Below are 17210 nucleotides of genomic sequence, written 5' to 3'. Positions count from 1 at the left end.
TCTACATCTCAGCACTTCAGCCATGTTTCTCCACACAAAGCTACTGTTATTTCTCAAATGGGCTGCCAATTTCTGAAGGGCACTTGGGGGAGGGGATTTAATGTATGTGAACATATTTAAGACACTCAAATGATACCTAGAGCATTGTATGTAAGTTCTAAGAAAAAATGACAGTTATTGTTTTCATAAACTAATGAAGTATGCCGTATGCTGGGCACATTGTGTACCACAGAGATACATGACCAGTTCAACATCTATTTAATTTTGTAACAGAGATATTTCCAAGCAAGTCAGACTTTATAAAAAAGTAATCAGACAGGGCAATGTGTAGGCTAGCTGAGATCCATCCTCGTCACTAGTGTGAATGTAAAGTCACATGGCTGCCTTTGAAAGGCGTATGAAAAGGAGTTCCAAACAATCAATCAATTCATCTCCTACATATATATCCAGGAGAAATAAAATTGCATAGCTTCAAAAACTTGCACAGCAGCCCTCATTGGAGGAGTATGCCTAGTAGTCAGAAAGTACATGCTGGGCAGGATTCTGTTGCTTGGGTAGCTGTGCGATCTTAGGCAAGGTCATTTCTCTCTAGGTTTTGGTTTCTTATCAACAGAATGAAACTTTTGTATTCAATGGCCTCTGGACCACTTTCTGCTCTGTCATCCTCATAGCATGCAACTGGGAAGTAGTTAATTATTTCTCTTCCTCCCATGTCTATCTGCTCTACTCAAACATCAGGGCACAGAGATCCAATCTCGCCCAGTGGCTCTGCGACCATCTCTTTGACTTGTATAGTCATGGTAATAGTAACTGTTGCCAATACTCCCATTCTGTCTAATGTTCATACTACTGTTCCTGCCTTTTATACCACAGGCATGATGCCAGAGAGTAGATTGTTTCATTACAACAGTTCCATAAGGAAGGCCACATTGTACTTCCTACTTCATGTGTAAGAACGCTGAAATACACAGAGGTTACATAACACACACATGGTCCCATCCAAGTCTAGACATGTAGTCAAAGCCTGCACAGCCCAGATCCATGGGTTTGTTTTCGGTGGAAAATCTGACAGGGGAAGCAGAGCCCTTTTATCTTGCCAGCTTTTAAATTTGTGACAGCATCCAAGGTTGAGTCAAAAATACAGCTTAGTTGAGTTAATTCTTTGGAGAAAGCAACATAGAATTCCTATTATACACATGAGGCTGTGTAGATGCAGAGAGTTATTTGACTTGGCCATGGTTCCTGACAGTCATACACACACACACACACACACACACACACACGTATGTATCAGTATATGTGTGTATATGTATATATCTGTGTGTGAATGTGCATGTGCGCACATGTATATGTACATATATGTATATATATATACACTATTATATATACTATACTAAATACTAATTAATATACACATAAATAGTGGAAACATGTACACATATTTATGCATGTGTATGCATTTTATACAATAAGCAAAAAGGGAAAGAAACCATGGTAATGTATAGAATGGAATACTAAGTGCATCTATAACAACTGACATAGAGAAATCTTGAGGACACATTATCATGTGTATGTAAGTGCATGTGTGTACATGTTTGTATGGCTGTGCATCTGTGTGTGTGCCTATGCATGTGGAGGCTGGAGGTTGATATTGATTCTCTACTTTATTTTGGAGAGAGGATCTCTAAATGAAACTAGAGCTTACCAACCGGCTAGAATAGGTAGCCAGCAATCCCTAGGGCCCATTCTGTCTCTGTCCACCCCACCAGTACTAGAATTACAGGTGTACCACCATGGGAAGTATTTTTTAAGTAGGTTCATACTCAGGACTTCATGCTCCATTTGGAAGCATCTCCCCAGTACCCCAGTGCAAACTCTTAAGTAGAAGAAAATCTAGATATAAGACAGAACATACACTTCAATTTTATTTACAGATTTAAAACAACCCAATAGCATTATGTGAATTTATTTTACATCTAACTTGTCTGTATTCCTGTATGTTTTGAGAAAAACACTATCTGCAGGATATATACCAATTAATGGTTACTTCTGAAAAGGACTATATTTGATTTGGGGATATGGGTTAAATAAAGACTTTCAGTTTTTAGTGGCAATCAGACAATCCTTCCTGAATGACTCAGATGCAGTAAATGACATTAGAGGAGCAAGCACAACTTGTTTGTCTGTTTGGTCCAGGAGAAAGGCCGTCTTTGAGTTGGAGACTCCCCTAGGGATGATCTTACCACGCATTTTAACCAAAGAACAGACTCTAGAATCATGCAATGCATAAGTCTCCCTGTGTTCTTTTTTAAAAAAGACTTCTTGTTCCAATAAACTAGGCTAGCCTGCATTGTAATAGTGATTTCTTTAAATGCTCGATTAATTATTATGTCATCATAACTACTTTATGTCAAGAAAACTTTGCATGAATAGATTTGTTTCTTGAGGCAAAGATGATTTCATCTGGAGTTAGTGCTTGAGAGTGTTAACACACACTTAAGTAAAAATATATAGTTCCAGCCAGCATTTGCTCTGCTAAGACTCTGGGTTTCTCCCTCAAACTTAACACTTTGTTACTGGCCTCTTAGGGTCACGCTATCAGAGACGCCACCATCCCCTAATGCTTTCAAGGGTTCTTCAGATTTAATGGAATAAATTCAATGAGGCCCGCTGCTAGCATTTTATTATCTTTTTGCCCCCTGAAAACCTCAAAGGCCCTCTATAATTATGTTAGCTAGTACCTAATAACTTCAAGTATCTCTTTTCAGTTTTTTTTTTTTTTTTTTTTTTTGCTTTTGGCCCACATTATATGTTTTCACTTAAACCTATAAATCAAAAACAAAACAACAGAAGCATAGAGCTATGGAAGTGTCTGTTAAATTATAGCTGTAAGAAAATCCAGTTAAAATGCCTGTTGTTTTGTTAGTTTTCTGACTTGGTCTTACTCCAGGATACATTTGTAGCAGGAATCCCCCTCCCTGCAACCTCAAAAAAAAAAAAAAAAAAAAAAAAAAAAAAAAAAAAAAAAAAAAAAAAAAAAAATCCAGCCCTTTTTCTTTCAATGGATCTTTTTCTTTTCCCCTATTTATGAATTTTGTCTTTTAGGTCCATCAAGTCAAGCATGGACTCAATGAAAAGCAAAATAGGATCATACTGATAGGAGAGAGAGGCTGTGAGCAGCCACGAAGGGAGAGTTGATGGACCCGTTAGTTACCTCTACTCCTAGGAAACTGGCTGTGTGTGGCTCCCTGGTTCTTTGTGCACTAGATTCAGTTAACCAGGGAGAAAGTGACTATTTCTCATGCAGAGGCAGGAGGCAGGAGGCAGGAGGCAGGAGGCAGGAGGCAGGAGGCAGGAGGCAGGAGGCAGGAGGCAGGAGGCAGGAGGCAGGAGGCAGGAGGCAGGAGGCAGGAGGCAGGAGGCAGGAGGCAGGAGGCAGGAGGCAGGAGGCAGGAGGCAGGAGGCAGGAGGCAGGAGGCAGGAGGCAGGAGGCAGGAGGCAGGAGGCAGGAGGCAGGAGGCAGGAGGCAGGAGGCAGAGAGGCAGGAATATGTGGGAATGGGAAGGAAGCCAGGGGTCTAAAGATCTGGAAGCACTTCAGGAGATGGGAAAGAAGAAAATGGATCTTCATTTAAGGTTAAGAGGCCAGCAATATGGCTGCTAAGAAGCAGGGTGAGTGGACCACATGATTGAGCCCAGGGGCTAAGCCTGAATCTCAAGGAAGATGAGTGGACTTACCCCAGCTGCTCAGAATGACCAGTCAGTGCCCTGCAGGCCCCCAGGAGGCTACGCTGTCAGCTCCAGCTCTAGCTCGAGGCTGCTCAGCCAGTTCTGTTTAGAGTCCTCACCATGGTTCCCAAGCAGGATCTGAGGCTGGGCTCTTTCTCTGCAAACACAGCTGCCAGGGTGGCAGGCCAGGGCGAATCACTCGGTCACCACGAGTGCAGGTGGCATACTTCTGCCAGGAACGTGCTTAAGGGAGGTGAGGAGGCTGAGATCCTAGACTGGCGATTTCCACCCCTCTGCTTTTTGTTTCCTGGGAAATATGATGAAACTGGTATTTTGTTGTATGCAACATGAGCAAGAGTTCAAGGCAGATATCAGTAGACTCAGATTCGGTCTATGCATTCATTCATGCACTTGAACCCCATTCATTTATTCAGCCTGTAATCATTTAGTGTCTATATGCACATACTCATATACATGTGTGTATGCATGTGCATGCGTGTGCATGTGTGTGTGTGCGTGTGTGTGTGTGCACGTGTGCACATGCGTGCACGTGTGTGTGTGTGGCTGTGATATGAATGTGACTGGAGGCCAGAGGACAATTGTGGTTGGCATTCCTCCGGGGTTGTTGTGGTTCCTTGTCTAGTCATTGTTTCTCACTGGCCTGGAACTTGTCAAGTAGGTTAAGCTGGATGACCAGCAATCTCCAGGGATTTGCCTATCTCTGTCTCCTGGCCTCCACCCTAGTGCTGGAATTACATATATATATTATACATATACATATTATATATATGTATATATGTATATATACATATACACACACACATATATATACACATATATACACACACATACATACATACATACACACACACACACACACACACACACACACACACATATACCTATATACCACGTGTGCTAGCTGGCTTTACATGAGCTTGACACAAGCCAGAGTCACTTGGGAAGAGGTACCCGAAGATTTTTTTTGTAGGCAAGTCTGCCGTACAGTACATCTTCATTAATGATAGATGGGATAGGGGCAGCTCACTGGCAGCAACGTTACCCCTGGGCAGGTAGGTCTGGGTTCTATAAGAAGATAGGTTGAGCAGGCCATGATGAGCAAGCCAGTAAACAGTGTTCCTCCATGGTTTGTTTCAGTTCCTGTCTCCAGGTTCCTGCCCTATTTGAGTTTCTCTCCTGACTTCCTCCAGTGATGATCCATTACCTGGAAGTACTGTAAATACGGCTCCCCATCTGGTTGAGTTTGGTTATGGTGTTTTATCACAGTGGTAGAAATCCTAAGCCCTAAGTAAGATATGCTATCGCAAGGGGCTGTTAAAACACAGGGCCTTGAATTTGGAAGGCAAGCACTTTGCTGACTGAGCAATCTCCTCAGCCCAATTTATACTTACTGAGTGCCTATTATAGACCATGCTGAACTCCCTTGGGATAGAAGGTGAGTAAGAGAGATTCATGGTGCCTTCTCAGCCCAGTAGAGAAGACAGACATCCATAAGAAAACCTCCATGAGTCAACACAGATTGTGATGCATGGCTGAAGAAAGGTCTCTACGTAGTGAAAGCACTTGGCAGAAGGAGGGTGGAGAGAGGAGACACAATCTGAGAAGTCAGAAATGCTTTCTGGCAACTGAATAAAACAGAAGAGTGTACCTGACTAGTGAGAAAGCAGCATTTCAGGGAGGAAGAAAATGGTATGTGTGAAGGCTCCTGGCTGGGAAAGATGGTGGGTATGGAACAGAGAGAGGGAAAAGAAATCCCAGTGGTTAGAGCCTGAGAGGAGGAGGAAGAGTCCAAGTGAGGGTGGATCATGAGCCACTAGGAAGGCTCTTTTTTTTTTTTTTTTTTTGTGCACAATAAATAACGGGAAACACATTGGTCAACAGCATTGTTGTTACGTGACTTTTCTTGGGGAGAGATTTCAATTTACTCCAAATAGAGTGTTGTCAGATTAAAGAAATGGCCTCAAACCCAGGTTGGCCAACCAATGAGTTATGGATGCTCGTCACAGAAGCCTGGGTAATGGGTTACACTCAGGAGCATTGGTAACACGTGGGTACCTGCAGCACCAAGAAGTTCCACCCCAGCATGAATGATGACCTGAGAACGTTAGCTCACGACAGTCCTAACCCCAGTCAACCTTCAACCCCCTCCATATGCTAGCACACTCTCCTAACCCTGGCCAATTATGTGAAGGGCAGGACTGGCAGCAGCTGGTGCTGTGGGTTGTCCTGATATTGCTTGAACGTTGATGTTAATTCTGTTTCCTTGAGAGGGGCCGGCCCCCGGATGAGCAGTTGAACATGTACTCAAGTGATCTCATGTGAACCTTCTCCACATTTACTGTTCAGTAAAGGCTAGAGCCTGTGATTGGGAAGTGGATGGGAAAGGTGGGACAGGAGGTCTTTGAGAGTAGGGGCAGGGAGAGAGAGAGAGAATATGAGAAGGGAAGGAAAGAAGATGGAAGAGGAGGAGGAGAAGCAAAGATGGACTAGAACCATGTAGCTAGGAGAAACTACAAGTAACAGAGGGTCTCCTAGCTGGGGAGTAAGTTAGCATAGTGCTAGTTGAGTCCAATCTAGGCTTATCGCTTATAAATATTATCACTTGAGTGTGTGTGTTGTTGTTGTTGTTGTTTTTTTTTTTTGTATGAGATTATTGGGGCAGGGAATTGCTGCAACATATAGGAGTGGGCAGGAAGAAGCTCGTGGTTGGTAGAATGCAAGATGAGCATCTGACAACTCTCTTGGCCATCCTCAGTCTACTAGAGAATGATGATGGCCCTATTCTAGAAGAAGCAGGTGTTATAATCACCTGGCTGCTTTATTTGTTCAAAATAGCAATGACCATACCATGCCTGGAGGGTAGCCATGTGATGCTAACAAGGACACTCTCTCTTCATGATTCATGTTAAAATTATAAGTCATACTTCTGTGAGTTATGTATGAGCATATGGCTGGCTCTCTCAATTCACAGTGAGGGGAAAGCAAGTGTGGTATGTTTGTGTAGAAGGATTTCATCGCCAGCCTTCCTTCCATTCATCTGTGGCAATCATGGGTGTGTATGTCTGTCTAAATCAGTGACGTCAATCAGGGGTAGCTTTGGCATTTCAGAGAACATGGAAAATCTGTGGATAATGTTAGTTGTTACAAACAGAAGAAGAGATACTTGTAGCCTCTGGTCAGCCAGAATGAGAGATCCTACACACTGTCTTACGTCATACAACCACATCTATAGCAAAGAATCATCTGGCTCCACGGTTACCAAGTAGAGTACACATGGTACAGATGAAGCCTCTAACAAACCACATCTCTGAGTGATCACAACCTAGAACTCCCTCTGCTGTCTTGCTCTGAATATGAACTTGAGCAAAAGGCAGACTCTTGCCTGAGCCACCGAGACACATGTTACTGCAGTGTAACCTCACCAGTCCTGACTAATGCAGAGGCAAAATAAAGAGTGTCATCATTGGATAAGTCTGGAATATAGAACTCAAAGACACCAAGTGATTTCTACACAGTTAGGCATAGCTGAGATGTTTACTCAGATCTCCTAGACCCTAAACCCTATATATGAACCACATGTAAGTCATTCAGGGTCCTGTTTATAGACCTGGGGGAGAATTACCTTTCCCGGGAGCTTCTGAACCTGTCACCAAGGTCACCTATACCATTATTTTTTTATCTATCTAATTGTTGATCATTGAGAGAGTTCAGAAAGATGTTGAAAACAGGTTTGGCTTATTAAACAAGATTAAAATCTCAACCTTGTAAAATTTTGACTTGTCCCCCATATTTTCTTGTGTACACACATACACTTTCCCCTAGTCCAAATTCTAGTGACAACCTGGGGACATGAGATTATCTTCGGCAAATCTACAATGATCAGACATTGTGCATTTAGCAGGCCTCTTAGAGTCTGGCTTCAATATCAGTTCAACCAAGGAGTACCTATGTACTGTGGACTAAGTCACTTAACCCCTCGGTCAGTCATTTGCAAAATTAGATTGAGCTTGTGACATCATTTTTTCCATAGAATTATCAGAAGGATTCTGATGACCTGATGTTGCAGTGGTTGTTACACCTCGAGGGTGCTACAAAGAATTACTAATCAAGTGTTTGGAGAGAGGGTGGGGTGAGGAAAGAAGCTTTGGAAGAAAAGAAGGAAAGATTACTCAGTGTCCTAAGTCTGTCATCGAAGTGCTGTGACAGTGTGGTAGCAGTCCGTGTATTTGAGGGTAGGTAAGTAGGGGAGTTCCGAGAAACCCACACAGAGGAAATACTACTTGAGGTTCCATCTTAGAGAAAGTTTGCAAAGGTGGGGCCAAGTGTGAGCTTCCAGAAGAAATGTGACCTGGGCAGAGTGCAAGGACGAGTTTGGCTGACATGGAGCAGTTACTTTGGGGGTAATGAGCTCAGATAGGTGATAAGAACAAAACAAAATACTGGTAAGCTCTTTGGAATGATTAATGGAAAATTTTGACTGCAGCCTAGACTTGTCCTGACAAACTGCTTCAGTACAGATCCATAACAATGAGAAAACAGACCCAGGAACAGAAGCTGGGAAAGTGATGGCAGGCGAGAAACAACCACCCTGAGTTTACTCGGGTCTTACCTAAGAAGATCCACCCTTGGAAAAGTCAGTGTTGCAATGAGGCCCGAAACCAGTGAGAATCTAACAGCAGTAGGTAGGTGAGAACCACCGAAGGTATGCATGGGCTCTGGGGAATAGAGAACACTAGTCTGACAACATTTGAACCCATCAAGCAAGAGGACAGGATTTCTAGTTTCTACTTAACCCAACAGTTCTTGGACATCTCCAGTTCTTGTTAGGGTTGGGGGAAGTCACACCAGCACCCATGACACGCCCCTTCAACTGCCAAGATCTGCTACCCGAGTCCAGTCACCTAGCTGGCTCTAGGGTCTTTTCAAAATGAACCCATGCTCTGTCAAGGTTTCCAAAGTGAGGGGAAACCAACATCTCCCAAATGTCACCCAACAACCCAGATACTTGATCCTTGATAGTAAAGACACGGAAGATACTGATCCCTGAATCTACTTTTAGACATTTTCGCTTTGGCAAAAGTCTAGACCAATATGCAAAGCCAAAGATTCAAATGATGATGTTGCTGCAGGAACCACCGGAGAGGAGGGTGGTACATGGGCAAATCCATCATCTCATCTCTATTCAGTGGGTTCTTGGAACAATGTCCCCTGTTTCTATCGCCTAGGTAGTTACCATTAATAATCATTGTTGAACTTAGTCCCAATGGCATTTCAGATATTCTCAAGTGTCCCCCTCTTAATTTTCTATACGGTCCCTATAAAATCTAAGGAGAAGGGTTTGCAGAACAGGATAACCTTCAACATGAGATTTTTTTTTTTTTTTTTGAGGAAAAACAAGTGTCATCATTCCTAACTGAGAAGATGAGGACATTATAGGATGTAAAAATGCAAAAACTTTCCCAAGTCTTCTGATTAAGTTATCATCATTCTGGGATGAGAAATAGAGATTTGAGATTCAAACCGCTGATGTAATCGGTTAGAAGAAAATGAACCCCAGAAATTCATTGGTGTGAACATTATCTGTCACTCATTCAGTCTACCAGCCCTCACGCTTGGAGCCAAAGGAGATCGTGAAGGGGTATGGAGCCAAAGGGGGTTCTAAAGTCTTTGTTTTTCATGAGTGAAGTGAATTGAGGTCCAGTGTTTATTCTTTTGCACACACATTACATTGGTTGTGTTCAGCTCATTCCATTGCTTGCACAAAGCTAGTCTCTCTCAATGTTATGCTCATAACCACTCTGAGAACGGCAGAGCTGGTAACCATGGCCGCCATTTATAAAGAAAAACAAGAGACAACTGGCAGTTGACAGGTCAGGCACTCAGCCTTGGGAGCGGTGCCTGGTTGGGATTTCTTCTGTGTGATCCTGGGCAAGATCACAGAGACCATCCATAAAATGGGAGAAAACAGAAACTTCATTGTTGCATTTTACTGATAGCTAAATATGACAATATAAATTATGAGTGCCTAGTCAGGTTATTATGCCTACAGCATAATAACCCTGTATTATCAGTGTCTCAGCTTTACTACCATTGATGTTGAAGCCCCAGCCTTCTTGACTGTAGAGGTGGTTACATTCACTGTAGGATATTTAGAGTATCCTGATACTCCTTGAGCCCTTTGTCACAACTCTTACCTTCTCCCAGGGTTGGGACAATCAGATATATGTTCAACTTAGACATTATTGCAACACCATACTAAAATGACCCATTTCCATGAGTCTCATGGGGCCAATAGATTGTGAGGAGGAGAAAACATTTTTTTTTTTTTCATTTTCAGATCCTGGCCCTCATCTGTCTGAATGAAGCAATCTAAGCTTGTCTTTAGTGAGTGAGTTTGAGATGTAACTGTCTAGTACCCCTCCCCCGAGACACACACACACTTTTTTTTTTTTTTTTTTGGCTCAGAAGGTGACTCAGAAGTCATTGTGGGGAGATTTATAGCACCCCTCCTGCTCTTTTGCCGTTCTCCTCCCTCCTGCAAACATTAATTGCCACTTAGTGAAACAGCAACATTTGTTGCCAGGAGCTTGTAGAATAGAAAGGCTCTGCCAAGGGCTACAAGGATAGCACAATTACTTGTCTGTTATTTGTCTTTTGCTTGCCATGCAAATCACAAGCTTCTCCATCAATCTTAAGGACACTGGTACCAAGGAGCTCTTAGCTGGAACACCTTTAGCAAGTAACCTACACTCTTCTACCTGCAAGGGAATGCAATTCTTGCAAGGGCATGTGTGTTGGGCGAGTTTATCTGTGTGTAGTGTGTGCATAGCAGTACAACATATATGGAGGCTAGAGGAGACCACCATGGGTCTTCTTCCATTGCTCTTCACCTTATTATATAAGGCAGAGCCTCTCGCTGAACCTGAAGTACCCACATCAAGTGGCTCATAGTGACCTGTAACTTTACCTGTAGCATTTGGTGCCCTCTTCTGGCCTCCATGGACATTCACATATGTGGGCATGTATGCACGTGAACACACATACACACACTAACATATGCCATGCACACATAAATAAATATAAATCTATTAAAAAAGAATCATTTAATACCAACAAAAAATTATTCTCTGTTCACATAAACGTTATCAGTGGCCACAGGAGCACCAGAAACAAGTTCTACTAAGGATAGAAACATTTAAAAACAAACACAAACAGACAAACAAACAAAAAAAGATGCTTCCTAAGATGGGAATTTTTTTTTTTCTGTCCTAATAGTAAATGTAACTGTAGGTAGGCTTCACTGCTCTGGGTGAGTGGGAAGAGGAAAACAGGTTTGGCCATTAGTGGTCCCAGAGATGGGAGGGGGACAATGTATAAAGTCCATTTCTTTGTTCTTCAAGTTCAACAAAAAGGATGACACAGAACCAAGTTGTCAGAAATCCTCAGTGGATGCTGGCTCTTTGACTTACTCCTGTGACCTTGATCAAACTAAGTCCCCTCTCTGGACTCAGAGCTCTCATCTGTGAAGTGAGGTGCTTAAGACCCAACGCTGCTTGGTTTGCTAATTCGCCCATTGTGTATTGAAGCAAAAAGGATTTGATGATCCTGGCACAAAGAGCTCACCCATTTCCTCTGCCAAAAATCTGCCTCCTTTCCAACCCGTTTCCTGTACCTCCTTTGTGTCCTGATAAAGTCCCACATATCCTTGAAGGTCTTGTTCAGATATCACTCCTCTCTCTCTCTCTCTCTCTCTCTCTCTCTCTCTCTCTCTCTCTCTCTCTCTCTGTGTGTGTGTGTGTGTGTGTGTGTATGCAAGTGTGTGAATGTGGTGTGTGTGTGTATGTGTGTGTGTGTGTATGCATGTGTGTGTTCACATCTGAATTGCCCTGTTGATCCCACAGAATCAATCAATCACCACATCTCAGCTCTGTTCAACCTTCCTCTCGTGCTTCTCAGTTTATTTTAGGCAGATGTCAGTGTGTCCACCCCCTCCCAGGCCCAGAGCTCTTAAGAGCAGGAGCTGCTGATTTCATTTCCATACTGTCAGTCCGGGACACAGGGTTTGGAACAACACAGATGCCTGATTATGCGGGTTGAATTGCCTCAAATTCTTTTTTCAGCAGATCCTACCTCTGCTGGGGAAACCAAGAGGAAAAAAAAATCCCATTTTGATCTCACAGAGGACCTTGCCTTCATATGAATCTGGGAAAAGTCCCATGGTCCGTCCTTCAGCCAGCTTCTAAATGGCCACTGTGTACATTCCTACTAATGTTTGCTCTCTTCTGGAGGTCAATCTTGCCCTGGTTTGTAGGCAACTGTCGTCTTATTTTGTCTACACTTGGCAGAGAGATCTCCCCCGACTCTCTATTTCTATCTCATTGCCCAAATCTAAGCACTTCCCAAAGGCCTGACATCTTACTGCCATAAGAGGGGGAGTTAGACGTTCAACACCTGAATGCAGGAGTAGAAGATGCATATATTTAGTCCCTACCAACAATGGGTATAGAGCTTTCTCTGAAAAGGTTCTCTCTTCTTAATTCAAGAGGGACCAGCTAGGATATAAACCTCAGCTAGCTGCAGGAGGGCAGGTTGACTGAACTGAAAGTTTAGGGATTGGACCTGATAGATTATTTCTTTGAGATGAGACAGACTGCATAGACCTAAGGCTTTGGCTAGAAATCTGAGTTTAAAGAATAAAAGCAATATCTGAGGGCTACTGTTAACCTGGTTGTCCTCTTGGATTTCCTGCCTTGCTGGGTGGTTACAAACATATTGAAATGGCTTTAGAACAGAGTATCACGAGCTATCATCATAAACACAGATTACTTCTAACATGACATAAGAGAAATACACAGTCCACTAGGCATGCACCTGTGACACTTGGGTTACTGCACCTAAGTGTCACCCCTCTGCATTATATACATGTGATGATGCAATGGCTTGTCCACAACCTGAGGGGAAATACTGTCTCCAACACAACAGGGCTTCACAGATGATGACCTAAGGGCCCAGTATGGACTCTTTTCATGAGGTTACTTTTCACACTTGGCTGAGGTACATCTCCTTTTCCAAGTTGCTCACAGACAAGATGGAGGCAGATTCAGAAGGCACATTCTTCCTATGATGCTTTCTACAAGCTACAGAACAAATCTCTCAGCATAATGGTATTCCTCAGGGCTTTCCCCACCTTCTCACCACACAACATTCATAATCAGAGCTACCCACACCCTCTCAGATGAACAGAGGAGGCCCATCAATCGCAACTCTGTCTCCCCCTCCTTGAATTTTGCCTGGAGAATGTCATCTCTTCTCCTAAGGCTCAACTCTTCGCTTCTCTAGGAGAGCAATGTCTTTCAGATAAATGTGGAATGGGTTTAATCTTTTGCATTTGTAGATCCCATCACCATGTGGCCCAACACAGCACCCACACTTAGTCACCCCAGGAACAGCCTGGACAACTATGAATCTGACTAGCAGAATGAGAGATTGGGAAAGATGGCAGACACGGACTCTCAACTACTATTCAGTATCCCCAACATAAACGATTTACTATCTGTTCACTCAAGATTTAAAAACCTTGTTCAACAAGACATCCATGAAGGAATAAAGCCAGAAAATTAAGCTTTTAAGTAACTCGTGATCCGATCCATCACTCCCTCCCCAGGTTCCTTAAGTGAAAGTGTGTCCTGTTTGAGTAACAAGCCTCAGCATTTACATCAGAACCATTTTCTCACCACTTAATCCACTACTCATAAAGACTCCTGGGGTGGAAAATTGGTACACAGAAAAATAGCATGTCACTTTTGAGTTGTGACAAGGTAAGAGTATCCAGCCATTATTGTACCCGTTCCAAACCTGCTGGGCAAATTGCAAAATGGTTAGGAGCAGCTTGGCAGGTGTGGACACGTGGGTGAACAGCAGCCCTCTTTCCTCTTAATCTCACGGGCAATGGACTAAGTGCTTTTTAGAATAGATGTAACCAGAAATATGTCTTGTCCTATCTCCCCACCCACCCATCAGCCAATATCCCAATATCTCTCCCTTTACCTTCTACCTCTTCCTCTCTGTATCTGTCTCTCTGTCTCTCTCTGTCTTTCTCTGTCTCTCTGTCTCTGTCTCTCTCTGTATATGTGTGTGTTTGTGTCTGCCTGTCTGTCTCTCTCTCACACACACACATAGACATGCACACACATACATACACTCACTCACACCACCTCTAGGGATTTTCTCTGGGAAGCAAAAATAAGATTACAAATTTGCAATGCGGCACTAAAGTACAAACTGTGATTTCAAACCTTCCAGCCTTCTCTATGCAGTTAAAGGTGAAGATTGTCATTTATTTACTCAATAAATATTTAAAAAGCTTTCACTTTGAGCCAGGTACATATTTTTTTTTTAGACTCTGGGCAAGCATCAGTTAATAAATCAAGCTGTTTTATTATATTTATATAAATAATGCTGCTGTGAAACCTGCATTGTAGAAAAGGAGACTCGTATACATGAGTGAAGCCATGAGTAGATTGCATTGTCAGGAGTGGAGAGAAGTGTGGGGAAGAGAATAAAGCTGCTTGATGCAGCGAGGTTGTGTGTGTGTGGTGTGTGTATGTATGAGTGTGTGTGTCTGTGTGCATGTGGGGGTGGTGTGTGTGTGCACATACATGTGACTACTTTATGTGGTGGTTGGAGGTCATCACTCTGTGATAAAATCTGCTGGAATATGCACCTACGGTCTGGGTGGTTTAAAGCAGGGGAAAGTGAGTTGAGGGCAGACCCTAGTGGTAGGGTGGCATTTTAGCCTCACATAACTGGTGAGTCACAGGTACATGTGAAAGAACTTGTCTCAAGAAAGGAAAAGCACAGAGGTGAGTAGCTCTTGAAGAATGACCCAAGGTTCACATAGGTACAAGTGCACATGTACCCCATGTGTGCACCCAAAGTAATTCTTTATTATTGTCCTCATAATGAACAGAAGTTTGGGAATTTGTGCTAAGTCTTAGATCCTAAGAAATCTACTTTCTGTCCTTTATAATAGCAGTTGTGGGAGCTGGCTAGTTAATACTAGCCTAAGAACATCTCGTTTCTTTCAATGTCTGCTGACTTACCTCTCTGACATTGCAGAGAATCAGATTCTTGGATATCCATGATTGAGCACACATGTAGCTCAACCATCTCCAGATGCCTGTTGAACCAAGTATCCTCACCAGCATTCAACATGGACTCTGGAGACTTCAAGTTCAGAGCCCAGGTGGTCCAGTTGAAGATGGCCCCTTCTCTCTCACCTGGTCAGTTCCCTGGCATACCCTCTCAAAATGGCATGTGTTGATCTGGGAGTGGACTCAGTGGGTAGACTTCTCTTGTAACAGGCACAAAGCACTGGGGTCAGTCACTAGTATTGCATAAAAGCAGGCATGGCAGGGCACTCCTGTAATCTCAGAACTCAGTGGGTGGAGCATCAAGAATTCACAGTCATCCTTAACTATAGAGTGTTTCTGAGGTCAGATTGGGGCACATTAGATCCTGTCACAAACATACAAAACAACTGTGTAACAGCCAGCTGGGTGGGTTTTCCATAAACTTGAACCAGAGTGTTGAAAGTGGTGAAGCTAATCTTCTTCAAGTAAGCAACATTTCATATTTATACCAAGCAGGTGAACGTTGTAGATAACCTGGTATTTAGTGTCTGTATTTTTTTCTTTTGTGGAATCTTTGGAGTGCTTGAAAGAGGCTGTTTCCACAAGTCTGTAATAGTGCCTCTCATTGCCGAAAGCCTATGGGCTATGTCTGCAGATCACAGAGCAGCATTTAACCCTTGCTGATGTTTAGATGTGCTCAGAAATTCACTGGTGTTAATTTTATCATGAACGTTTATGCCTACCTTAAAGCTTCCATTTTAATTATCTCCCCCAAAGAACTTATTTTGAAATAAAATCACATTCTAAGCTACAGAGGGATAGGACTTCCTATACTATGTTGGCAGTACATGATTTAACTCCTGACGGGAGTTAATGCAAAAAAAAAAAAAAAAAAAAAAAAAAAAAGTGTGTCATCCATATCCATAACATAGAAGTAGATCACTAATAAGAACCATAGCAATTCGACACACATTTAAACAACTAAACACTACGCACTCTGTAATAACTATGCACCACTCCTGTGGGAATATCATGTAAAGTGGGGAAGGAGGGTGACCTAAACTCAGAAGGAGAGTCATGGTGTCCCTTGGATGGATGATGTTCGTCATACATGAAGAGGGCAGAGTTTTGTGCATCCCTACATGGTAGGTTTTATTCTTGGGATCTTTTTTTTTTTTTTTTTATAACTCCTCAGTTGGTTTTTTTTTTTTTTAAATAAGTAATTGTAAAAGCCATGTCACACCCAAATGGTTCCTTATATACACCAATGACAGGAGGCAACCAACATGAGGAAAACGAACATTCTACCCAAAGGGCCTTTCACTATCTCACATATAGCTAGACACTGCATGGAAGCTGGTGTTCAAACTCAAGCTGGCTGATACCAAGGCTCCAGTGTCAAGGGACTACGATTTTATTCTCCAAGCCAATTACAAAAACAAACAAACAAACAAAAAAAAACCAAAACCAAGGAAATGAACTGACTTCATATCAGAGGATAAGACAGAGCCTGGTGTGATCACACCTGTGCAAAGCAGACTCCTAAGATGAACTTCCACCTCCCACCACCAAGATTTCCACCTGGACTTCTGAGCAGGCTTCCAAATCATGTCCAAGATAATGTTTTGTCACCTAGCAAAAAAAGACCCTGACAGATGTGAGTAAGGTAATCACCTTGATTGGGTCTGAGTTAATCAAAAGAGATGTTAATCAGATGAGTCTAATGCAATCACCGAGGCACTTGAAGCCTGCTGCACCTCTGTTTAGAGACAGAGAGACTCACAGCCTGGGGTGACTCCAATCACCTTGCAGACCCACCTTTCAAGGTGGGAATTGGAATAGGGTAGCCTTCCAGACTATCTGCATCCCATCCACCAGCCCTCAGACAGAAAAGCAACAAGGTTTCTTTGCTACAGCCACAGGGACCAACATCCTACCATCCCCCATCAGACCTACCACTGACCAAACCCTTGGCTTTGGCTTTGGGAGACCTACACAGAGGACCCAGTTGAGCCAAGCCAACGTTGACCTACAGGACTCATGCTCACAAGTGGGTGATACTAAATTTATGGTAATTTGTCTCAGTTTGGAAAACAGACATAGTTCCTCACTCCTAGTTCCTACATGAGGCAGAAGAGCAAAGGGAGAGAAGGGGGAGGCTAAATCTCTTATTGGTTCCTTTGGGCAGAATGGAAAAGGCACTTGAACAGAAAGGATGCCCTGGGCTGGAGAAATGGCTCGATCTGTAAAAGGCTACTTGTGTAAGCATAAGGACTTGGGTTCAATTCCCTAGCAGGCACAAAGGCACACTTCTGCAACCTCAGACTGG

At 42.9% G+C, this 17210-nt stretch overlaps 1 protein-coding gene across 2 annotated transcripts in view; it reads right to left on the bottom strand.

Annotated features, from left to right (window-relative positions):
- Ankfn1 (ankyrin repeat and fibronectin type III domain containing 1) overlaps positions 1 to 17210 on the bottom strand; it is a 384869-nt gene that overhangs the window by 338088 nt on the left and 29571 nt on the right. The window contains exon 1 of one of the 2 annotated variants that reach the window (XM_034506546.2): positions 3738 to 3876. The exons of the other annotated variant lie outside the window; for it this stretch is intronic. The gene's annotated coding sequence lies outside the window, so the exon portion shown is untranslated. Of the gene's footprint in view, positions 1 to 3737; positions 3877 to 17210 lie in introns of those variants that run through there. 2 annotated transcript variants of the gene reach the window in all.

The sequence above is a fragment of the Arvicanthis niloticus genome, chromosome 6 (genome assembly GCF_011762505.2).
Source record: "Arvicanthis niloticus isolate mArvNil1 chromosome 6, mArvNil1.pat.X, whole genome shotgun sequence".
Classification (NCBI taxonomy): domain Eukaryota; kingdom Metazoa; phylum Chordata; class Mammalia; order Rodentia; family Muridae; genus Arvicanthis; species Arvicanthis niloticus.
Note: the sequence above shows the minus strand (reverse complement) of the source record. Positions and strands in the feature narration are given on the sequence as shown.